The 24,941-nt window shown below is 50.9% G+C and overlaps 1 long non-coding RNA gene across 1 annotated transcript in view; it reads left to right on the top strand.

Moving 5' to 3' along the window:
- LOC144770125 (uncharacterized) overlaps window positions 1–24,941 on the top strand; it is a 161,493-nt gene that overhangs the window by 107,242 nt on the left and 29,310 nt on the right. The gene's annotated exons all lie outside the window — the stretch shown is intronic.

Consider the following 24,941-nt stretch of genomic DNA (forward strand, 5'->3'; position numbering starts at 1 on the left):
ATTTGTTATCTTCATAAGGTATTAGAGGCGTTTAACGCCGGGCAAAATTATTTAAGAAACATCGACTAAATCGCCTGACCATTTTGTATTGATCTTCGTCAATTGGCGTCCCAACGTGTGGGGCCCATCAGCGACACGTGGATCCGGTGGGAGAGGTCCCAACGACAGAGTGAACGACTGCAACGATCGGAAGAGCTCCTGTCCAATAGACCCTCGTCTGACAGCCGATCATCTGAACTTCACTGGTTCCGAGCAGACCTCTCCCCGAGTGATCTTCGGTCCTGACTGGGAACCATCAGGAGTGCCACGGTAGCATCAGAGAGTAGAGGACGATCGGGCGCAGGAAACGGAAGACAAGAAACTGCCCATACGGTCCGGGTAAGGTCGTGTAACACGACAAACTAAGAAATACTTTGATTGTTTGATTGAAAATACTAGTATTACTCTTCGAATTGTTGGTTCTCTTGGAGATTCTCTGTCTGCAAACTGAGAGGGATAAAAGTATTCTCTCTTCCTTTGCATGCAGCGAAGGGTAGGTAACGCAGGCCTTTGCCCCCGTTGTAATCCGTCGTGCCTATCTTTTCTCCCCCACTGATTGATTGTTTGCCCGAACAGTGTTTGTTCGAGGATTGTTTTTCTCGAGAATTCTCTGTCTACAAACGGGGAAGGGTAAAAAGTATTCTGTCCTCCTTTGCGGATAGTGAAGAATAGGTAGTGCAGGCTTTTGCCCCCGTCGTAACCCGTCGCGCCTATTTCTTTCTCGCCACTGATTGTTTGATTGAACGAACATTAATTGTTCGATATTGGTTCTCTCTTTGGGTATTCCCTATTTGCGAATACTGCAGAATAAAAATATTCTGTCTAGTCTTCGCGAAGTAGTGAAGGATAGGTAGTGCAGACCTTTGTCCCCGTTGTAACCCGTCATGCCTATCTTCTCCCCATTGGTCAGTAGTTGGATCAACCCGGACCGCTTATTAGAGATGAACCATCCAGCTCCATTGGAAGGCACCCCTAATAAGGACATGTTCACTAAACAAGAACTAGTCGCCATAGCTTATAGTAAGCTATGGCATAAATATACGAAAAGGGACCCCAAAAATCAGTGGCCACTGATAGGTTCCTTTGATGATCATAAAATAAAAGCGCTAGAAGCAGCTGTTAGAATAAATAAGGCAACACCCACTATGCTTGATAGTATCGGCATGTGGCGCAAAGAAGCAGAACAACGAAGAAAAAGAGAAGAAACAAAAATAGGGAAAGAATTACGAAAGGCAGCCCACCTGGCCGCGAAGGAACTAGATGAAGAGATAAAAAGGAGAGAGGAAGTTAGACTAACGCAAGAATCAGGGTCGACAGGCCAATGCCCTGTTAGGACCCCCTCTACGCTCTACCCAGAGATGCCCTCCAAACAACGAGCAAACGACGAGTTACTGCTAGGTCCTCCGATTATCTACATGCCCCCTCCTTATGCCCCCTGCCAGCCACTGGCACAGCACCTACCAGTCCTGAGCACGGGCGAGGGTGACTCTAGCGCTAGTGCCCCGGCCCTTACGGCCTTCGCACCAGCCACATCGGTAACAACATCAAATGAACTTGAGACTAGCAAGCAACTAACGGCAAGACCAAATAGGTTGAGCAAAGACGAACGGGATGGGATTGATAAGATAGCAAAGACACTGGTAGAACGGAAAGAGAGCGAAGAATATGCGATGGATATGTGCAATTCACATGCCGGTAGCCACAAACGGCATTTCATTTTACGGTTCAGCTTCCACACTCTGAACACATATGAGGATAGGTATCAAACTAAGGGTCCTGCTAAGTTGACGACTCTATATAGAAAGATCGATGTTGGAGATGGGACCGAGCATGACGTGACGGACCTCTTCATGCAAACGCTTGAGGTCTTCCGCCACATCACTGAACAGAAACCAGAGGTTAAGCTCACTGTCTCAGTCCCGGATGAGCCCCCATTAGAAGTAGCCAACACTATGATGCCTATCAGAGAAGCCGCCCCCTACTGGGTTCCCCCAAGAGGTCAGGGAACAAACGACGATATTAACCACGCAGATGCAAAAGGGAGGGTTGTGTACAACTGGGTTTATCAACCATGGGATCGACAAGATATTTTAACCTTTAGGCAAACCCTGCCCGATTTAAGAAAGAACCCGACAGCCTTTTATACCGAACTAAGTACAGCCTTGGGCTCAACCATAATGACTCTAGCGGACATTGATTTGTTTTTTGGGTTATGTCTACCGGCTGACGTGTGGAAGCAAATCCGGAAGGCCAATCACACAGATCTGTTTGGACATACCTGGAATCAACTCGGTGAACTAGATAGGCAGCGAGAGCCCGGTAAGAAACCTGTAAAAGACATACTGGAACTCCCGGACAAAATAGTGCAGAAGTTAAAAACATTGATCCCAGAGAGAAAGGTAGACTGGTCGATAGTCACGGCTTGCCGTCAGAAACCCCAGGAAGACGTATCAGAATATTTCTCCCGATTTGAGACAGTGTTCTCCGATTACAGTGGCCAAGACATGACCACCGCAACCGGACAGCACCTATTCGTGCAAAACTACGTGAAGGGGCTATTACAGGAGGTCTCCCAGAAGTTACAGACAAGCGAGAGTAGTTGGGGGGCCTCCAAACCTGCAGCTATCCTTCAGATGGCTCAGTATTACGAACACCAAAAGAACGAGAACGAGAGGGCAACTGAGAGAAAGAAAAAGGATTTAAAAGAACGAGTGATGATTGCTCAATTACAGGGAGTGACTCGAGGAAGGGAGCAGTATAGGAGAAACTACCAGTCGAATGCCCCTAGAAATCCACCCCCTAGAGACCGCACACCCACACCTGGCGCTCCACGAACAGACCTCGATGAGAACCAGTGTGCGTTTTGCAAAGGATTTGGCCACTGGAAGTCTCAATGCCCGGTCCTCCGAGAAGCGATCAAGAATAACGAGACAAGGGACATGGCAAATGGCCCCAGGACAAGAGGACAGGGACGAGGACACACCCACGATGCCAACAGTAACCAACCTGACAGACCGAACACATTTGACCGCCCCCGACAGAATCAGCGCCAACAGTCCGGCTGCGACAATGCTCACGACTTTGCATAGGACTGCCAAGGGCGAGGGAGGGATCCAGTCGAGCTCTGTGTTGACCAGCAAGGTCCTTACGTCACCGCTAAGGTCCTGGGTACAAAGTCTCCATTTTTGGTAGACACTGGAGCGACACGTAGTGTATTATCAAAACGACTGATTCCAAGGGCACCCTTGTCTGGCTCACACATTACATCGATAGGTTTCGATGGAACGCCCTCCACTAATCCCCTGTCTGTACCTATCTCCTTTGACCTAGGAAACAATCCCACGGACACAACATTTCTGCTTTCCTCCAACTCCCCTGACGCCATTATGGGTATTGACTTGCTAAAACATTTCCGAGCTACTATTAGATGTTCCCCAGATGGAGTCCGAGTCATCCTGTACGACAACCCGAGCATGTCCAGATCCTGCCCCGCACGACATATGTACTCTATCACTGATGCTGACCTAACCTTGCTCGACACCCTACCCCCGTATCTATGGGCCAGAAACGATTCGGATGTAGGACGAATGATGATCGACCCTGTGCACATAACTGTTCGACCAGACGCAATGCTCCCGAAACTCCCACAATACCGGATATCGCCCGAAGGCGAGAAGGCATTGGTAGCGATTATTCAGTCCTTGGTAGATGCAGGAGTGGTAGAGGAAGTGGTTAGTAATGTTTGCAACAGCCCTATCCTACCCATTGTTAAGAAGCAAGGTGAGGGAGATGAGAAAGCGTACCGCTTCATCATCGACCTGCGAGAAGTCAACAAAGGGGTGGTACCACAGTACCCCGTAGTCTCAGACATCGCCACCATTCTGACCCTCATCCCGTCCACTGCCACCACCTTCACCGTTATTGATCTCAAAAATGCCTTTTTCTCTATCCCCATCCATCCAGACAGCCGTTATCTCTTCGGCTTCACCTTAAAAAACCGTTCGTACCGATTTTGTAGAGCTCCTCAGGGCTACACAGAAAGTCCCAGCATTTACAGCCAGGCCCTCAAAAGACAGCTGGACGCCGTCCAGCTACCAGATGGAGTGGTGTTGATCCAATATGTCGATGATATCCTTTTGGCGGCCGACACCACTCCTCTTGCAATCGCAGCCACTATCCAACTATTGCACTTTCTTGCGGAGAATGGCCACAAAGTCTCCATAAAGAAACTGCAGTTCTGCCAACCTCAAGTAACCTACCTAGGCCATCTCCTGTCCAAAGAAGGGAGGAAACTTACACCCAACCGAATCCAGACCATCCTAGACACCCCCATCCCAAAAACGCAGAAGCAAGTCCGTTCATTGGTGGGCCTTACCTCTTTTTGCCGACAGTGGTTACCAAATTTCAGTCTCATCATAAAACCCCTACTTTCCCTGTGGGCCAAAGATGTTCCTTTCCCACTCCCTTGGACCCCCGAATGCCAAGCGTCCTTTAAGGAGTTGCGAGATGCCCTTTGCTCGGCACCCGTCCTAGGAACACCAGATTACTCCAAGCCCTTCTCTCTCTTCACTCACGAAAGGGAGGGATGCGCGTTGTCTGTTCTAACTCAGCCCATTGGCTCCAAACAACGCCCTTGTGCCTACTTCTCTGCCACTCTTGACCCAGTCGCCAGAGCTTTACCTGCCTGCCTTCGAGCAGTAGCCGCCGCTGCTGTCTCTATCCGTCAGAGTGAGGGAATTGTACTTTCGAACTCTCTCACGGTGTTAGTACCCCACGCAGTTGACACCCTCTTGAACCAGACCAAGACTCAACACTTGACTAGTGCACGACTGACGGGGTACGAATTGACTCTGCTTGCACCCCATATCACTCTTAAGAGATGCACGACTTTGAATCCTGCTACACTGCTGCCCTTGCCTGAAAATGACCCCGATGTGCCCCCTATACACGACTGTGTGACCCTCACGGACGAACAGACCAGAAGTAGAATTGACCTTAGAGACACTGCTTTTACAGACCCTGATGGAGAACTATGGGTAGACGGTTCTTGTATCAAACTCCCAGACGGCACCAGCTCAGCTGCCTATGCGGTGACGACAGCCCGAACAGTAGTTGAAACAGCCCGCATCACACAACGATCCGCACAGGCGGCAGAGCTAATCGCCCTCACACGAGCCTGTATCATAGCGGCAGGAACCACAGCGAACATTTACACGGACAGCCAGTATGCCTTCGGGGTGGTTCATCATTTTGGGCTCTTGTGGAGGGAAAGGGGATTCCTGATGTCCCATGGCACACCCATTCTCCACGGAGATCTAGTCTCCGCCCTGATTGAAGCAGTTCTCCTCCCCGAACGATTAGCGGTGATCAAATGCCAGGCACACAAGAAAGTGACGGACTTAGTTCGACAGGGAAACGCACTGGCCGACATCACTGCCCGAACCACAGCTGAGAATAGGACAGCGACACGCGTGTATGTGACCAGGTCACAAGCAGAAAAATGGACTGACGCTAGGGAAACGATTAGGGACATCCAGTCGGCCAGCACACCTCACGAACTGACTGAGTGGGCACGGGTGGGTTTGAAGGACGACGAAGGCTGCTGGCGTAAAAAAAGACACAAACAAATGGTTGCTGCCTGACTCATACTTGATCCCCATACTGACTATGGCACACTCCCCTGCACACATAGGTTCTGCCCCCATGATTGAACTCATTTCCAAAGTCTGGCACAACAACAAAATCCCCGACTCAGCCAAACACCTGGTCCAGCAGTGCCTTATCTGCCTACAACACAACCCCGGGAAAGGAACTGTGGTACCCCGGGGAGGGTTTGGGACCCCCGATCACCCCTTCGAAGTCCTTCAGATGGATTACATCCAGCTGGAGAGATGCCAAAGCTTGAAGTATGTACTAGTCATTGTATGCGCCTTCAGCAAATGGGTGGAAGCCTATCCAACCCGTGATAACACTGCCATGACTACTGCCAAAGTACTACTGAAAGAGTTTTTCCCTCGCTACGGCCTTTGTCGAATTTTATGGAGCGACAATGGCCCCCACTTCATAGCTGAAGTTATCCAACTAATCCTGAAGGGGCTGGGAGTAAAACAAAGGTTCCATGCGGTCTTCCATCCCCAATCCGCTGGCCTAGTTGAGCGACACAATGCTACACTGAAGCTGAAACTGTCAAAAATAGTGGCCACCACAGGACTCAAGTGGCCAGATGCCCTCCCACTGGCATTGCTATCGATGCGCTCCACTCCCACTAAGCACCACTTGACCCCCTACGAGGTGGTGTTTGGACGACCAATGAACCTCTGGACTGCCCCCAAACCAACCTCCATTCACGACGTCCCCGACGTCCTATTGTCAGATTATTTGTGCAAATTAACTAAAACGTTGACTGTCATTCATCAACAGGTGCAGCAGGCTATCCCCGATGCTTCCAGGGGCCCCGGTCACGATATCCAACCGGGAGATTACGTCCTAGTCCGGAACTTTCAACGAGCGAAGAGTCTGGAACCCCGGTGGACAGGCCCCTGGCAAGTACTGATCACCACTCGGACTGCTCTTCGAGTGGAGGGAAAGAAGCACTGGCTGCACGCCCATCATTGCAAGAAAGTCTCCTCGACCCTGGCCACGACAGATAACGTCGACACCCAAGAAGAGCTCCTGAACAAAGACCGGCCATCACTGAACTGCTATCCTGATACAGAGGCACTTGAACTTGCAAAATTCTCTGATCCCACTGTGCCATCCCGGGAAGGGTATTTCCTGCGTCAAAAGGGGGGAGCTTCGGCTAAGTAGGCCACTGACTAAGTTAAAATCTCAGAACGGTGACCCAAAACCAACCAAGGGTTACCCGGAGAGAAGCTAAACGAAGTCTGTGGTTCTGCCCACTACCGAGCACCTCGAAGATGAAGATGATGGAAGCGCCAGATCAGAAGATGATGGAAGCGCCAGATAAGAAGATAATGAAAGCAACAGGAAATACCCACTACAGGAACCCAAAGACTGACAATTTGCACAAATCAAAGACAATCGCCTTCTTCATTGTCTTCCTCTTTTGCCTCCTCCTCATGACTTCCTTCTGGATCTTGGAAGACGGCACACCCGCTCACCAGACATTGCTGGCCACTGTACAGCCAACCACCATGAAAGAGCATCACTTGATCCCCCTTTCGCCTCAGCTCCGAGAGAGGCGTAGGGAGTTCTGGAACAATTCCTTCGTGCAACTGCTGCACCAGCACAACCTTGCTACAAATGCCACGAACTGCTGGATCTGCGGGTTGCTCCCGCATGCCACTGAACACTCCATACCTTTCATCCCTTCTCCTTTCTCGGTTCACGGCTCCTGCCTCGCCTGGTTGATCCTCTTGCAGGAGAGCAACAAGGACAACGCTGCTTCTGGTCAGACAGTGTCACACTTCTACTATTGGTTCTGGCTGAACAAAACAGGAAGAACATCTGCCCCCATTTGTCCTGCGGTCTCAGGTTCCGCCTTCCTTATGAACATCCCTGCCAAAGAAAGAGTCGAAGTGCAAGTACTCCACAATCCAGCCAGACCCACCTTCTCCCACCTGCGGAAGCAAACAGCTGCCACCCTGACCGTGGCTCTGTCTGTCATCAATGGCACAGGACTTGTGTGTCTCGAAGGCCAGGGAGCGCAGCTGGTGGGACACAGTTCCTGCCGCATCACCAGAACATTGGTCTCAGTTGATCCTCCTTCCTTCGTTGCTTCTCCGAATATGTACTTTGTTTGTGGCACCAAAGCTTACACCTGGCTCCCGAAAGGTTGGAGGGGTACGTGCTACATCGCCTTCATTCTTCCTCCCACGTATGTGGCCTCAGCCTACCATCACCGGCAAAAGCGCGCCGGAGACATTGAACAAGCCGACTCCACCGGAGCACAGTTCCTGGATGCAGCAAAGGGACTTGTTCCTCTGTGGGGACCAATGGCAAACAGCCGTGCTATCCGACACCTAACTCAGGCAATAGAAACAACCATTAACATCACGGCTGGCATCCTTGCTAACAACACGGCTGAGCTTCAGGCAGTCCGCCTGGTGGCTCTCCAAAACCGCCTTGTTCTAGATGTGATTCTGGCCGACCGTGGAGGAGCATGCCGCATCATCGGCTCCAGCTGTTGCACCTACGTACCAGATAACTCGCCTTCAGTCTACAAAGCAATTGAACACCTCCACAGACTATCCTCAGAGGTTCACCAAGAGCAAGAAGGATGGTCGCTTGGAAGCTGGTTTTGGGACACTTTGAAGGACTGGGGATGGAGATTGTTTACATTTATACTGATACCATTTGTAGTACTGTGTGGGTGCTGCTTAGGTATTCAATGTTTGCCACCTTTGTGTTCACTCATTTCTAACTGTATGTGCCCTAAGACTTTGGACTTTCGAACTGAACACATGAGCCCCCTCTATGAGGTAGAAATACGTGGTCTTATGGGGATAGATCCAAATTGACAAGCTGGCGAGACATGTTAAAAGGGAGGACTGTGGAATTTTAGTTTGTGTACTGAACATCATCTGCACCATCTTGTAGACTCACGTATGAACATACACGACAGCCATTTTAGGTACCATGGTCTCCCTGTTCACGATCGATCCTCAGCACACTTCCCTGTCCCTGCAAGCCTCCCCCATGCACCCTGGCTGCCCCCGCTCTCACATGCACAAGTCATGACCTCCTCTTCCACATGACTCTCTCTAGGAATCACACCCCGCGCCTGACCAACACCTCCTTCCGATTATCCACACCGATCACACTGATCCTCTCCTTCCATGAATACCTCTCCTTTGATGACCCCTTCCTCTGAGCCCGATTGTCTGTACGAACCGCTGGTCATCCCTTGGCCTGAGGGTACAGTTTATTGCCCACTACTGTATGCACTCGACCCTTTTCAAAGAAGCTACTATTGATCATGGCCTCCCCACTCCTTGGGATTCGATCAGGCGCACACATTCCAAAGGAATCGGCGAAACACTCAGCTGTGTGATAGCCCCCTCCTGTTGTATGGGGGGGTAAGGGCCTCTACTGTTGTCATATGTTGGAGTGGGCCGGAACTAGGGGGGTGCCGGGGATGTCATCCTCATACTTCACAATGTCTTTATTGTAATAAAGAACGGTCACATGTCATAAACCAGTGTATAAAAGACCAGGTCTCAGAGAGGCTGTCAGAGAGCACCTCGAGACGATACCTTGTTGTCCGATCTGATGTGTTCTGCTCCGTCGGAATAAAACGTGTTTCCTGTCTTCCTGTCTCCAGCGCCTGCCTCTTTATTTGATAATCTTCATAAGGTATTAGAGGCGTTTAACGCCGGGCAAAATTATTTAAGAAACATCGACTAAATCGCCTGACCATTTTGTATTGATCTTCGTCAATTCCGCGTGACTTACTGTGATGTGACGCATGTTGGTGCTTGTGCCCGCCTGCCTGAGCCTCACCGCTACTGATAGCTGGTGTCTCGTGGTGTCCTGGCGTGAGATGATCCCGCTATGTGGCTGGCTTCTTGGCTGTTGCCGCTAGGGCTTATTTTTTATCAATCCACTCTGCCTTGGTGTAGGAAGGTAGATCCCTGACTATGGTTGCCCCCAACTTTTTGCCTGGTGTTTTGCTGGTTTTCTGACTTAGTTGACCTGAGGCCCTGCTATTCAGGACCTCAGGCCCACTGCTCTCTCTGTAAAATGGATTCCATGTACCTTAGGTACATATCTAAATTGGATACTGAGCCACCTTATCAGTCCCTGTACAGTGTACCTTAGGTACCCAGGGCATAGGTGTACCCAGGGCCTACCAGGGGCTGCAGCATGTATTATGCCACCCCTGGCTGGCCATCCAAATCTGACACAACTGGCTGCACGACAGCTGGGGCAAGGTGGTGTAATCACCCTTTGCTTTAGATATAGTATACCTATATCTAACCCTAAAATGGACACAGCTCAAACTCAGACAGACGACAGTGTTGTGAAGCCTGAAACTATGGATCACTCCACTCAGACAGAGAGTATTGAGGAGGAAGAGAAATCTCCCTCCCACCAGACTTTAGGAAAGGATCAGCCTCCTCAGGGAACTGATCTGACCCCTTGTGAAGAAACTGCCACAGAGGTAGTCAGGCCTAGCCTGGCAGAACCCCTGATGTCAGTGGACCCTTCCAAGGTGGGACCCAGTCTGGAGCAGGTAACCTGCCCCTCTCTACCCTGCCTCAGTCAGCCCAGGGCTGTAGAGGTCAGGGAGGCCAGTGTTGGACCCCAAAGGGCCCCCTGTCCAAAAGAATTCCCCAATCAGCAGATTAAGGGCACTGAAGCTAGTAGACCTAGCCAAGTGAAAATAAGACACACTCCTGAGGGATCCCCCTTAAAATTAGTTAGGGACCTCCCACAGATGGACACTGTTGGGCACAGCCAAACTTGGGACCTGAGGGCCCCAGACCTGACCTGTCCCTCCAGTAAGCCAAACAGAGGGACCCAACCTCCAGCTGTAGGTAGCCAGAGGTTGACCCTGAGAGCCCAAAACAACTCAGTCTTGGAAAGAAAGGCCTCTATGGTGGATGATGATTGGAGGAAGCTGAGCCCAAAGTTAGTGGAGCCTCACTTCAGTACTCCATTTCAGCTCCAGCCTTTTTCTTTGACAAAACACACCACAGGTAAAGATTCCCTATGGTGGAGACCCTCAGACACCCTTAGGGTGAGGGATTGCTTAGTGGACCATGACATAGGGGGTAACCATGCCAGTGCTGGTACTTCCTTAAATGGCCACTTAGGCAATATAGGCTTACCTGGACAAGGATAGCCTTATCTCCTTTCGTTTGGGGGGGGGTTATGTAGGAAGGTAGATCCCTGACTATGGTTGCCCCCAACTTTTTGCCTGGTGTTTTGCTGGTTTTCTGACTTAGTTGACCTGAGGCCCTGCTATTCAGGACCTCAGGCCCACTGCTCTCTCTGTAAAATGGATTCCATGTACCTTAGGTACATATCTAAATTGGATACTGAGCCACCTTATCAGTCCCTGTACAGTGTACCTTAGGTACCCAGGGCATAGGTGTACCCAGGGCCTACCAGGGGCTGCAGCATGTATTATGCCACCCCTGGCTGGCCATCCAAATCTGACACAACTGGCTGCACGACAGCTGGGGCAAGGTGGTGTAATCACCCTTTGCTTTAGATATAGTATACCTATATCTAACCCTAAAATGGACACACAGATCTCCTATCAGTCACTCCTATGGCAGGCCTTAACAATCCTGGAGGCAGAGTGCTTGGAATCATGTGAGATGGTGCTCTGGCATGAGCTGAGCCTGTCTGCGGCTTTCGGGATCTATCCCTTAGCCGTTTCCATGATATCGCATACCATATACTCTTAAGTGCATTATAATCCTCGCGGTTAAATGCCAACTCTGGTATCGCTTTATCAAAACATGTCGAGTAAGGTGTCATACGAATTGGAATACTAACCCCTCGCCAATTCTGGCGACGGGGTTAGCATTCCACCCTTCTAGAGGGACACGACATGCATGTAACCTATAACCCGGTTAAAAGTCAGACAGAGCCTTAGCATCCACAAAATGGATGCTGCCACCGAGACACAAGTCTGCCCTCCTGCTGCTGGGAGTCCTCCCAGAGCAGGAGATAAGGACAAAGGGTTTCCTGCCAGGGGCGGTGCCAGCACCGTCCCAGACAGGGTTTTGTGTATTGTAGGTAGGCAGGGCTTTAGAGGAAGGTGACTGCACGTGGCACCCCGGTGCTCACTGTGCATAGGCTGGCTGGAACCAGTTCCAGGGTCACTCCAGACCCTGTGCTGGGGAAAAGCCCGCCAAGGAAGTGGGTGTAACCACCCCCCTCCTAGTCCCACCCATAGGGCAGGACTTAGTCGCGTGCCAGCCCCCTTTTACAGGATAAAGGTAGAGACTGGCCCCCTTCCAAATCAGATCATCTTTGAATCCTAAAACTACTTTCTGCGAAAAGGAACTCAAGACTTCTTCCTAAGATTTCTCCCTTGTGACTAAGGAGTAGTCACCCTGCACCCGCAGGCACCATCTAAGAACACTGCGGTCTGCTGCAAGTCCTTCCTCCGGAATCCGACTGCCCAGCTCGACGAGAACCGGCTTCCCTGGCACCTCTGACCTCTACCTGCATCATCAGTCACGCTGAGATTCGTGGGTGTGACGAGACCTCGAGGGACCGGCCATCTTCAAGACTGCACGACTTCTGAACAACAAGCCCGCCGAGTGAATTCCTGGTGAGTGCTTTGGGGTCCGAGAAGCCCCCACCCTGAGCAGCTCCAGCACCGAAGAGCAGCCCCCCAGCATCTCCACGATCTGCGTGGGGCCCTTCTGCTTTTTACTGCTCACCGCGTTGTTTGGCTACTAGCCCGCTGGCTTGTGGCCTTCCTGACGATGCCCGACGACATTTCTGCTGCTGGTCTGGTTGCTCCAGACTGGCCCTTGCTTCCCTCCATCGGAGAAGTACCCTGGACCCTCCTGGTCCACTCAAGACGCCATTTTGAGTCCACCGCGTGGGCTTGAATTAGCCAAGGCTTGTTGCCCACTCCTGGGTAACTTCGACGCCGACGACTTCATCCTTCGTGGGACAGCTCGCACCTCCATCCTGGTCGCCGACAACGCCTCCTGGTCCGAGAGACTGCAGAGCCCAGCAGCGCCCACTCACCTGACTGCGGTGACTTCGCCCGGTGCCATCCTGGTGCCCACTTAATCACTGGCTAGTGATTCAAGAACTTGGTCCCCTTTGCTTTCAGGTTTCTTCTTCCTTGATCCAGGCTTGGATCCATCGAACTTTTCTTCACTGGTCGCCTGCCAGCAACTTCTTCCTTCCAGGCTCCTGGTCCGGCAACGAGATCCCCGACGTCTTTTCAGACCTATGCAGCTGCAGCCCCTGGGCTAGGTAACTTCGGCACTTCGGTGTCCCAGCATAGCCTCACTATCCTAGGGTCAGGATCCACTGTCGTTTTCTTCCTACCAGGTCGGGTTCGCCCGTGAACACTAACTTTGCCTTTACTAGCCTCCATAGACTTTGTCCCGCATCCCGCGTGAGAGTGCACACTCTGCACCCGAGTCCCCTGGGTCTCCTAGTAGTAATCTAACGATTCCCTAGTCCAGTCCTAGCGATTCCAAAGCCTATTAGAACTGTTACTTACCTGCTAGTAATTCGCATTCCACTTTTAAAGTATATGGTTTTTCGTGCCCCTCGGGCATTTGTGTAACGTGCTAACTTAAAAGTATTTTCGTAAGAGTTTTGTTGTGTGCCTAGCACCCTGTCCTCATAAAGAGTACAGGGTTGTTGTGATTCTAATAAATACACTGTTTATTTTCATAACACTTGTGTGGTGTCCTTTCACTGGGTGTTCAAGGGGTAATGTGATGGTAAAACAGCTGGCTTAACACGCCCTCTAGAGTCTTAGCCTTAGACTGCTCGTATCCATGCTACTAGGATAGCTGGTCTATAAGGTTGACTTACAACCAATCATCAATAAGGGTTGTTTGGACTGATATATAGTGATCACTAGAATAGTGAACACTGCACATCAGGCCAACTTCTCACATTGGTGAGCAGCGGTTGGGATTTGAGCTTGCTGTTGTTTTACCACACATGCCCTAAGAATATCTTGTGAAAGATCACATAAGTACTAAAGGTACATATAACTTAGCTTAGAATACTCTGAGTTCTACTGAACCAGCTGTTGTAGCTCCTAGGGCTTAGCACACCCTAAACTACAACTCTAGCAAGGGATCAGTAGGCAAACATATAGTGTAGGTAAGTGCACCACTTACACCTCACTAGAAAAGCATGTCGACTCAGGGGGACTCTACTGAGACTCCCCTGGTCAGTGTTGACCCTCCACAGGTCACTTCAAGATATGCAGCTCTCAGTTTTCAGGAGATGAGACAAATCTGTGTCTCCAGGAAACTGAAGCAGGGGTCTAACCCCACCATTCCCTTTCTGATAGGTCTCTTAGAGACATATGATGCCAGAAAGCTTTCTCAATTACATGAGAACATGCCAGCCTTAGAGGGAACCTCTGGGGATCCAGACCTCCCCAACACTGCTACAGCAGTTGAGGAGGAGGATCAAGAGGAACTCTCTGGGGATGAGGTAGACAAAGGTCTTGAGGTAGTCAGAAGGCTAACCAGGGCCAACTTAGACTTGCTTGGGCTAGGATCTGGGGGACCCCCAGTACTGACCCTAAGTAGGCCTAACCTTGGAGTTAGGAGAGATAGATCTCTTTCTAGGGACTCCATTAGATCTCTGCACTCTAATGCCTCTTCTCAGGGGAGAAGGAACTCTCCCCAGAGGAGATTGACTTCCCCTCAGAGAAGAGAGCATGAAGCAAGGATGAGACAAGCTAAACTGAGGATTGAAAGGGAAGAACTTGCCCTGGCCAAAGAGAAGCTTGCCTTTGCTAGAGAGCAGCAGATGTGTGGGTTAGCTCCCACTGGTGGCAGCAATCTCCCAAGAGATAGAGAGAAGGGTTTAGATACTAAACACCTGACTAAAATAGTGCCCCCCTTTAAGCAAGGGGATGACATCCAGAAATGGATGGCTGCTCTGGAGAGGGCCTGCACTGTGCAGGGCATTCCCCAGAGTCAGTGGGCAGCTATACTGTGGCTCTCCTTTGATGGCAAAGGTAGAGATAAGCTCCTCACTACTAGAGTTGAGGATGCTAACAATTACCAGGTCCTGAAAAATGCACTGGTTGATGGGTTTGGTTTAACCACTGAGCAGTACAGGTTGCTGTTCAGAGACACCCAGAAAACTCAGTCTCAGGACTGGTCTGACTTTGTTGATTGTGCCACTAAGGCTTTGGAAGGCTGGCTACTGGGTAGTAAGGTTACTGATTTCAAAGGATTGTATAATCTAATTATGAGAGAGCAAGTCTTAAATAATTGTCAGAACCAGTTATTACACCAGCACCTGGTAGACTCTGATCTGACCTCTCCACAAGAATTGGGTAAGAGGGCAGACAAATGGGTCAGAACCAGGATTAGGCCCAAGAACCAAGGTGGTGACCAGAAAAAGGAATCAACCAAGCCTCAAGAGAAGGGTGGGAATAAATCTCCAGATCAAACCACATCAGGGCCCCAAAAATCCTCTGAGGGGGGTGGGTCCCAGAATCCTTCCAATAACCAGAAGAAACCTTATTGTTATCCCTGTAAACAGGTGGGTCATTTAAAAACTGACAGCAGTTGCCCAAAGAATAACAATAAGGAAAACATACCCCCAAGTAACATTCCCAAACCTCCTGTTACTACTAGTAGTAATCCCCCAGGTGGTGGGAGTGCCCCCAAGAATTTGGGTGCATTTACTTTGGGAGTTCCTGGGGACTCTGGCCTAACCAGGTCCCCAAACTTAGATACTCTTGTCTGTGAGACTGGCATGGGGTTTGCCAACTTCACAACTTGTCCCAACACTTTGGGCAAGTACAGACAGGAGCCCCTCATCAATGGTATAATAGTTGAGGCCTATAGAGATACAGGGGCTAGCATCACCATGGTGACTGAGAGTCTAGTCCCCTCAAGGCAACTTTTACCTGGTGCCACATACCAGGTAACCAATATTGATGGAGTACAGAGAGATCATCCCATGGCAGTGGTCAATCTCAGCTGGGGAGGTGTCACTGGCCACAAGAGAGTGGCAGTGTCACCAAACTTGCCTGTAGATTGCCTACTGGGGAATGATTTAGAGCTCTCAGCCTGGGCTGAAGTAGAGCAAGAAACCCATTCTAAAATGGTAAACATCCATGGTAAGGTTAGTGGGGCAGTGGTAGCCACAGCCCCAGTCCAAGATATCCTCCCTGAACAGGTCAGGAGGGTTGTGCCAGTCACAACCCAATCTCAGACAACTTCCTTCCCAGAACAGGTTGTCAAGGCTGTAATGGTAACAGCCCACACCCAAACTGAGCCCCCTCCTGAAAAGGTTGGGAGAGTTGTGATGGCCACAGCTCAAACTCAGACAGACGACAGTGTTGTGAAGCCTGAAACTATGGATCACTCCACTCAGACAGAGAGTATTGAGGAGGAAGAGAAATCTCCCTCCCACCAGACTTTAGGAAAGGATCAGCCTCCTCAGGGAACTGATCTGACCCCTTGTGAAGAAACTGCCACAGAGGTAGTCAGGCCTAGCCTGGCAGAACCCCTGATGTCAGTGGACCCTTCCAAGGTGGGACCCAGTCTGGAGCAGGTAACCTGCCCCTCTCTACCCTGCCTCAGTCAGCCCAGGGCTGTAGAGGTCAGGGAGGCCAGTGTTGGACCCCAAAGGTCCCCCTGTCCAAAAGAATTCCCCAATCAGCAGATTAAGGGCACTGAAGCTAGTAGACCTAGCCAAGTGAAAATAAGACACACTCCTGAGGGATCCCCCTTAAAATTAGTTAGGGACCTCCCACAGATGGACACTGTTGGGCACAGCCAAACTTGGGACCTGAGGGCCCCAGACCTGACCTGTCCCTCCAGTAAGCCAAACAGAGGGACCCAACCTCCAGCTGTAGGTAGCCAGAGGTTGACCCTGAGAGCCCAAAACAACTCAGTCTTGGAAAGAAAGGCCTCTATGGTGGATGATGATTGGAGGAAGCTGAGCCCAAAGTTAGTGGAGCCTCACTTCAGTACTCCATTTCAGCTCCAGCCTTTTTCTTTGACAAAACACACCACAGGTAAAGATTCCCTATGGTGGAGACCCTCAGACACCCTTAGGGTGAGGGATTGCTTAGTGGACCATGACATAGGGGGTAACCATGCCAGTGCTGGTACTTCCTTAAATGGCCACTTAGGCAATATAGGCTTACCTGGACAAGGATAGCCTTATCTCCTTTCGTTTGGGGGGGGGGTTATGTAGGAAGGTAGATCCCTGACTATGGTTGCCCCCAACTTTTTGCCTGGTGTTTTGCTGGTTTTCTGACTTAGTTGACCTGAGGCCCTGCTATTCAGGACCTCAGGCCCACTGCTCTCTCTGTAAAATGGATTCCATGTACCTTAGGTACATATCTAAATTGGATACTGAGCCACCTTATCAGTCCCTGTACAGTGTACCTTAGGTACCCAGGGCATAGGTGTACCCAGGGCCTACCAGGGGCTGCAGCATGTATTATGCCACCCCTGGCTGGCCATCCAAATCTGACACAACTGGCTGCACGACAGCTGGGGCAAGGTGGTGTAATCACCCTTTGCTTTAGATATAGTATACCTATATCTAACCCTAAAATGGACACACAGATCTCCTATCAGTCACTCCTATGGCAGGCCTTAACAATCCTGGAGGCAGAGTGCTTGGAATCGTGTGAGATGGTGCTCTGGCATGAGCTGAGCCTGTCTGCGGCTTTCGGGATCTATCCCTTAGCCGTTTCCATGATATCGCATACCATATACTCTTAAGTGCATTATAATCCTCGCGGTTAAATGCCAACTCTGGTATCGCTTTATCAAAACATGTCGAGTAAGGTGTCATACGAATTGGAATACTAACCCCTCGCCAATTCTGGCGACGGGGTTAGCATTCCACCCTTCTAGAGGGACACGACATGCATGTAACCTATAACCCGGTTAAAAGTCAGACAGAGCCTTAGCATCCACAAAATGGATGCTGCCACCGAGACACAAGTCTGCCCTCCTGCTGCTGGGAGTCCTCCCAGAGCAGGAGATAAGGACAAAGGGTTTCCTGCCAGGGGCGGTGCCAGCACCGTCCCAGACAGGGTTTTGTGTATTGTAGGTAGGCAGGGCTTTAGAGGAAGGTGACTGCACGTGGCACCCCGGTGCTCACTGTGCATAGGCTGGCTGGAACCAGTTCCAGGGTCACTCCAGACCCTGTGCTGGGGAAAAGCCCGCCAAGGAAGTGGGTGTAACCACCCCCCTCCTAGTCCCACCCATAGGGCAGGACTTGGTCGCGTGCCAGCCCCCTTTTACAGGATAAAGGTAGAGACTGGCCCCCTTCCAAATCAGATCATCTTTGAATCCTGAAACTACTTTCTGCGAAAGGAACTCAAGACTTCTTCCTAAGATTTCTCCCTTGTGACTAAGGAGTAGTCACCCTGCACCCGCAGGCACCATCTAAGAACACTGCGGTCTGCTGCAAGTCCTTCCTCCGGAATCCGACTGCCCAGCTCGACGAGAACCGGCTTCCCTGGCACCTCTGACCTCTACCTGCATCATCAGTCACGCTGAGATTCGTGGGTGTGACGAGACCTCGAGGGACCGGCCATCTTCAAGACTGCACGACTTCTGAACAACAAGCCCGCCGAGTGAATTCCTGGTGAGTGCTTTGGGGTCCGAGAAGCCCCCACCCTGAGCAGCTCCAGCACCGAAGAGCAGCCCCCCAGCATCTCCACGATCTGCGTGGGGCCCTTCTGCTTTTTACTGCTCACCGCGTTGTTTGGCTACTAGCCCGCTGGCTTGTGGCCTTCCTGACGACGCCCGACGACATTTCTGCTGCTAGTCTGGTTGCTCCAGACTGGCCCTTGCTTCCCTCCATCGGAGAAGTACCCTGGACCCTCCTGGTCCACTCAAGACGCCATTTTGAGTCCACCGCGTGGGCTTGAATTAGCCAAGGCTTGTTGCCCACTCCTGGGTAACTTCGACGCCGACGACTTCATCCTTCGTGGGACAGCTCGCACCTCCATCCTGGTCGCCGACAACGCCTCCTGGTCCGAGAGACTGCAGAGCCCAGCAGCGCCCACTCACCTGACTGCGGTGACTTCGCCCGGTGCCATCCTGGTGCCCACTTAATCACTGGCTAGTGATTCAAGAACTTGGTCCCCTCTGCTTTCAGGTTTCTTCTTCCTTGATCCAGGCTTGGATCCATCGAACTTTTCTTCACTGGTCGCCTGCCAGCAACTTCTTCCTTCCAGGCTCCTGGTCCGGCAACGAGATCCCCGACGTCTTTTCAGACCTATGCAGCTGCAGCCCCTGGGCTAGGTAACTTCGGCACTTCGGTGTCCCAGCATAGCCTCACTATCCTAGGGTCAGGATCCACTGTCGTTTTCTTCCTACCAGGTCGGGTTCGCCCGTGAACACTAACTTTGCCTTTACTAGCCTCCATAGACTTTGTCCCGCATCCCGCGTGAGAGTGCACACTCTGCACCCGAGTCCCCTGGGTCTCCTAGTAGTAATCTAACGATTCCCTAGTCCAGTCCTAGCGATTCCAAAGCCTATTAGAACTGTTACTTACCTGCTAGTAATTCGCATTCCACTTTTAAAGTATATGGTTTTTCGTGCCCCTCGGGCATTTGTGTAACGTGCTAACTTAAAAGTATTTTCGTAAGAGTTTTGTTGTGTGCCTAGCACCCTGTCCTCATAAAGAGTACAGGGTTGTTGTGATTCTAATAAATACACTGTTTATTTTCATAACACTTGTGTGGTGTCCTTTCACTGGGTGTTCAAGGGGTAATGTGATGGTAAAACAGCTGGCTTAACACGCCCTCTAGAGTCTTAGCCTTAGACTGCTCGTATCCATGCTACTAGGATAGCTGGTCTATAAGGTTGACTTACAACCAATCATCAATAAGGGTTGTTTGGACTGATATATAGTGATCACTAGAATAGTGAACACTGCACATCAGGCCAACTTCTCACATTGGTGAGCAGCGGTTGGGATTTGAGCTTGCTGTTGTTTTACCACACATGCCCTAAGAATATCTTGTGAAAGATCACATAAGTACTAAAGGTACATATAACTTAGCTTAGAATACTCTGAGTTCTACTGAACCAGCTGTTGTAGCTCCTAGGGCTTAGCACACCCTAAACTACAACTCTAGCAAGGGATCAGTAGGCAAACATATAGTGTAGGTAAGTGCACCACTTACACCTCACTAGAAAAGCATGTCGACTCAGGGGGACTCTACTGAGACTCCCCTGGTCAGTGTTGACCCTCCACAGGTCACTTCAAGATATGCAGCTCTCAGTTTTCAGGAGATGAGACAAATCTGTGTCTCCAGGAAACTGAAGCAGGGGTCTAACCCCACCATTCCCTTTCTGATAGGTCTCTTAGAGACATATGATGCCAGAAAGCTTTCTCAATTACATGAGAACATGCCAGCCTTAGAGGGAACCTCTGGGGATCCAGACCTCCCCAACACTGCTACAGCAGTTGAGGAGGAGGATCAAGAGGAACTCTCTGGGGATGAGGTAGACAAAGGTCTTGAGGTAGTCAGAAGGCTAACCAGGGCCAACTTAGACTTGCTTGGGCTAGGATCTGGGGGACCCCCAGTACTGACCCTAAGTAGGCCTAACCTTGGAGTTAGGAGAGATAGATCTCTTTCTAGGGACTCCATTAGATCTCTGCACTCTAATGCCTCTTCTCAGGGGAGAAGGAACTCTCCCCAGAGGAGATTGACTTCCCCTCAGAGAAGAGAGCATGAAGCAAGGATGAGACAAGCTAAACTGAGGATTGAAAGGGAAGAACTTGCCCTGGCCAAAGAGAAGCTTGCCTTTGCTAGAGAGCAGCAGATGTGTGGGTTAGCTCCCACTGGTGGCAGCAATCTCCCAAGAGATAGAGAGAAGGGTTTAGATACTAAACACCTGACTAAAATAGTGCCCCCCTTTAAGCAAGGGGATGACATCCAGAAATGGATGGCTGCTCTGGAGAGGGCCTGCACTGTGCAGGGCATTCCCCAGAGTCAGTGGGCAGCTATACTGTGGCTCTCCTTTGATGGCAAAGGTAGAGATAAGCTCCTCACTACTAGAGTTGAGGATGCTAACAATTACCAGGTCCTGAAAAATGCACTGGTTGATGGGTTTGGTTTAACCACTGAGCAGTACAGGTTGCTGTTCAGAGACACCCAGAAAACTCAGTCTCAGGACTGGTCTGACTTTGTTGATTGTGCCACTAAGGCTTTGGAAGGCTGGCTACTGGGTAGTAAGGTTACTGATTTCAAAGGATTGTATAATCTAATTATGAGAGAGCAAGTCTTAAATAATTGTCAGAACCAGTTATTACACCAGCACCTGGTAGACTCTGATCTGACCTCTCCACAAGAATTGGGTAAGAGGGCAGACAAATGGGTCAGAACCAGGATTAGGCCCAAGAACCAAGGTGGTGACCAGAAAAAGGAATCAACCAAGCCTCAAGAGAAGGGTGGGAATAAATCTCCAGATCAAACCACATCAGGGCCCCAAAAATCCTCTGAGGGGGGTGGGTCCCAGAATCCTTCCAATAACCAGAAGAAACCTTATTGTTATCCCTGTAAACAGGTGGGTCATTTAAAAACTGACAGCAGTTGCCCAAAGAATAACAATAAGGAAAACATACCCCCAAGTAACATTCCCAAACCTCCTGTTACTACTAGTAGTAATCCCCCAGGTGGTGGGAGTGCCCCCAAGAATTTGGGTGCATTTACTTTGGGAGTTCCTGGGGACTCTGGCCTAACCAGGTCCCCAAACTTAGATACTCTTGTCTGTGAGACTGGCATGGGGTTTGCCAACTTCACAACTTGTCTCAACACTTTGGGCAAGTACAGACAGGAGCCCCTCATCAATGGTATAATAGTTGAGGCCTATAGAGATACAGGGGCTAGCATCACCATGGTGACTGAGAGTCTAGTCCCCTCAAGGCAACTTTTACCTGGTGCCACATACCAGGTAACCAATATTGATGGAGTACAGAGAGATCATCCCATGGCAGTGGTCAATCTCAGCTGGGGAGGTGTCACTGGCCACAAGAGAGTGGCAGTGTCACCAAACTTGCCTGTAGATTGCCTACTGGGGAATGATTTAGAGCTCTCAGCCTGGGCTGAAGTAGAGCAAGAAACCCATTCTAAAATGGTAAACATCCATGGTAAGGTTAGTGGGGCAGTGGTAGCCACAGCCCCAGTCCAAGATATCCTCCCTGAACAGGTCAGGAGGGTTGTGCCAGTCACAACCCAATCTCAGACAACTTCCTTCCCAGAACAGGTTGTCAAGGCTGTAATGGTAACAGCCCACACCCAAACTGAGCCCCCTCCTGAAAAGGTTGGGAGAGTTGTGATGGCCACAGCTCAAACTCAGACAGACGACAGTGTTGTGAAGCCTGAAACTATGGATCACTCCACTCAGACAGAGAGTATTGAGGAGGAAGAGAAATCTCCCTCCCACCAGACTTTAGGAAAGGATCAGCCTCCTCAGGGAACTGATCTGACCCCTTGTGAAGAAACTGCCACAGAGGTAGTCAGGCCTAGCCTGGCAGAACCCCTGATGTCAGTGGACCCTTCCAAGGTGGGACCCAGTCTGGAGCAGGTAACCTGCCCCTCTCTACCCTGCCTCAGTCAGCCCAGGGCTGTAGAGGTCAGGGAGGCCAGTGTTGGACCCCAAAGGGCCCCCTGTCCAAAAGAATTCCCCAATCAGCAGATTAAGGGCACTGAAGCTAGTAGACCTAGCCAAGTGAAAATAAGACACACTCCTGAGGGATCCCCCTTAAAATTAGTTAGGGACCTCCCACAGATGGACACTGTTGGGCACAGCCAAACTTGGGACCTGAGGGCCCCAGACCTGACCTGTCCCTCCAGTAAGCCAAACAGAGGGACCCAACCTCCAGCTGTAGGTAGCCAGAGGTTGACCCTGAGAGCCCAAAACAACTCAGTCTTGGAAAGAAAGGCCTCTATGGTGGATGATGATTGGAGGAAGCTGAGCCCAAAGTTAGTGGAGCCTCACTTCAGTACTCCATTTCAGCTCCAGCCTTTTTCTTTGACAAAACACACCACAGGTAAAGATTCCCTATGGTGGAGACCCTCAGACACCCTTAGGGTGAGGGATTGCTTAGTGGACCATGACATAGGGGGTAACCATGCCAGTGCTGGTACTTCCTTAAATGGCCACTTAGGCAATATAGGCTTACCTGGACAAGGATAGCCTTATCTCCTTTCGTTTGGGGGGGGGGTTATGTAGGAAGGTAGATCCCTGACTATGGTTGCCCCCAACTTTTTGCCTGGTGTTTTGCTGGTTTTCTGACTTAGTTGACCTGAGGCCCTGCTATTCAGGACCTCAGGCCCACTGCTCTCTCTGTAAAATGGATTCCATGTACCTTAGGTACATATCTAAATTGGATACTGAGCCACCTTATCAGTCCCTGTACAGTGTACCTTAGGTACCCAGGGCATAGGTGTACCCAGGGCCTACCAGGGGCTGCAGCATGTATTATGCCACCCCTGGCTGGCCATCCAAATCTGACACAACTGGCTGCACGACAGCTGGGGCAAGGTGGTGTAATCACCCTTTGCTTTAGATATAGTATACCTATATCTAACCCTAAAATGGACACACAGATCTCCTATCAGTCACTCCTATGGCAGGCCTTAACAATCCTGGAGGCAGAGTGCTTGGAATCGTGTGAGATGGTGCTCTGGCATGAGCTGAGCCTGTCTGCGGCTTTCGGGATCTATCCCTTAGCCGTTTCCATGATATCGCATACCATATACTCTTAAGTGCATTATAATCCTCGCGGTTAAATGCCAACTCTGGTATCGCTTTATCAAAACATGTCGAGTAAGGTGTCATACGAATTGGAATACTAACCCCTCGCCAATTCTGGCGACGGGGTTAGCATTCCACCCTTCTAGAGGGACACGACATGCATGTAACCTATAACCCGGTTAAAAGTCAGACAGAGCCTTAGCATCCACAAAATGGATGCTGCCACCGAGACACAAGTCTGCCCTCCTGCTGCTGGGAGTCCTCCCAGAGCAGGAGATAAGGACAAAGGGTTTCCTGCCAGGGGCGGTGCCAGCACCGTCCCAGACAGGGTTTTGTGTATTGTAGGTAGGCAGGGCTTTAGAGGAAGGTGACTGCACGTGGCACCCCGGTGCTCACTGTGCATAGGCTGGCTGGAACCAGTTCCAGGGTCACTCCAGACCCTGTGCTGGGGAAAAGCCCGCCAAGGAAGTGGGTGTAACCACCCCCCTCCTAGTCCCACCCATAGGGCAGGACTTAGTCGCGTGCCAGCCCCCTTTTACAGGATAAAGGTAGAGACTGGCCCCCTTCCAAATCAGATCATCTTTGAATCCTGAAACTACTTTCTGCGAAAGGAACTCAAGACTTCTTCCTAAGATTTCTCCCTTGTGACTAAGGAGTAGTCACCCTGCACCCGCAGGCACCATCTAAGAACACTGCGGTCTGCTGCAAGTCCTTCCTCCGGAATCCGACTGCCCAGCTCGACGAGAACCGGCTTCCCTGGCACCTCTGACCTCTACCTGCATCATCAGTCACGCTGAGATTCGTGGGTGTGACGAGACCTCGAGGGACCGGCCATCTTCAAGACTGCACGACTTCTGAACAACAAGCCCGCCGAGTGAATTCCTGGTGAGTGCTTTGGGGTCCGAGAAGCCCCCACCCTGAGCAGCTCCAGCACCGAAGAGCAGCCCCCCAGCATCTCCACGATCTGCGTGGGGCCCTTCTGCTTTTTACTGCTCACCGCGTTGTTTGGCTACTAGCCCGCTGGCTTGTGGCCTTCCTGACGACGCCCGACGACATTTCTGCTGCTGGTCTGGTTGCTCCAGACTGGCCCTTGCTTCCCTCCATCGGAGAAGTACCCTGGACCCTCCTGGTCCACTCAAGACGCCATTTTGAGTCCACCGCGTGGGCTTGAATTAGCCAAGGCTTGTTGCCCACTCCTGGGTAACTTCGACGCCGACGACTTCATCCTTCGTGGGACAGCTCGCACCTCCATCCTGGTCGCCGACAACGCCTCCTGGTCCGAGAGACTGCAGAGCCCAGCAGCGCCCACTCACCTGACTGCGGTGACTTCGCCCGGTGCCATCCTGGTGCCCACTTAATCACTGGCTAGTGATTCAAGAACTTGGTCCCCTCTGCTTTCAGGTTTCTTCTTCCTTGATCCAGGCTTGGATCCATCGAACTTTTCTTCACTGGTCGCCTGCCAGCAACTTCTTCCTTCCAGGCTCCTGGTCCGGCAACGAGATCCCC

This window comes from Lissotriton helveticus, chromosome 7, assembly GCF_964261635.1.
Source record: "Lissotriton helveticus chromosome 7, aLisHel1.1, whole genome shotgun sequence".
NCBI lineage: Eukaryota > Metazoa > Chordata > Amphibia > Caudata > Salamandridae > Lissotriton > Lissotriton helveticus.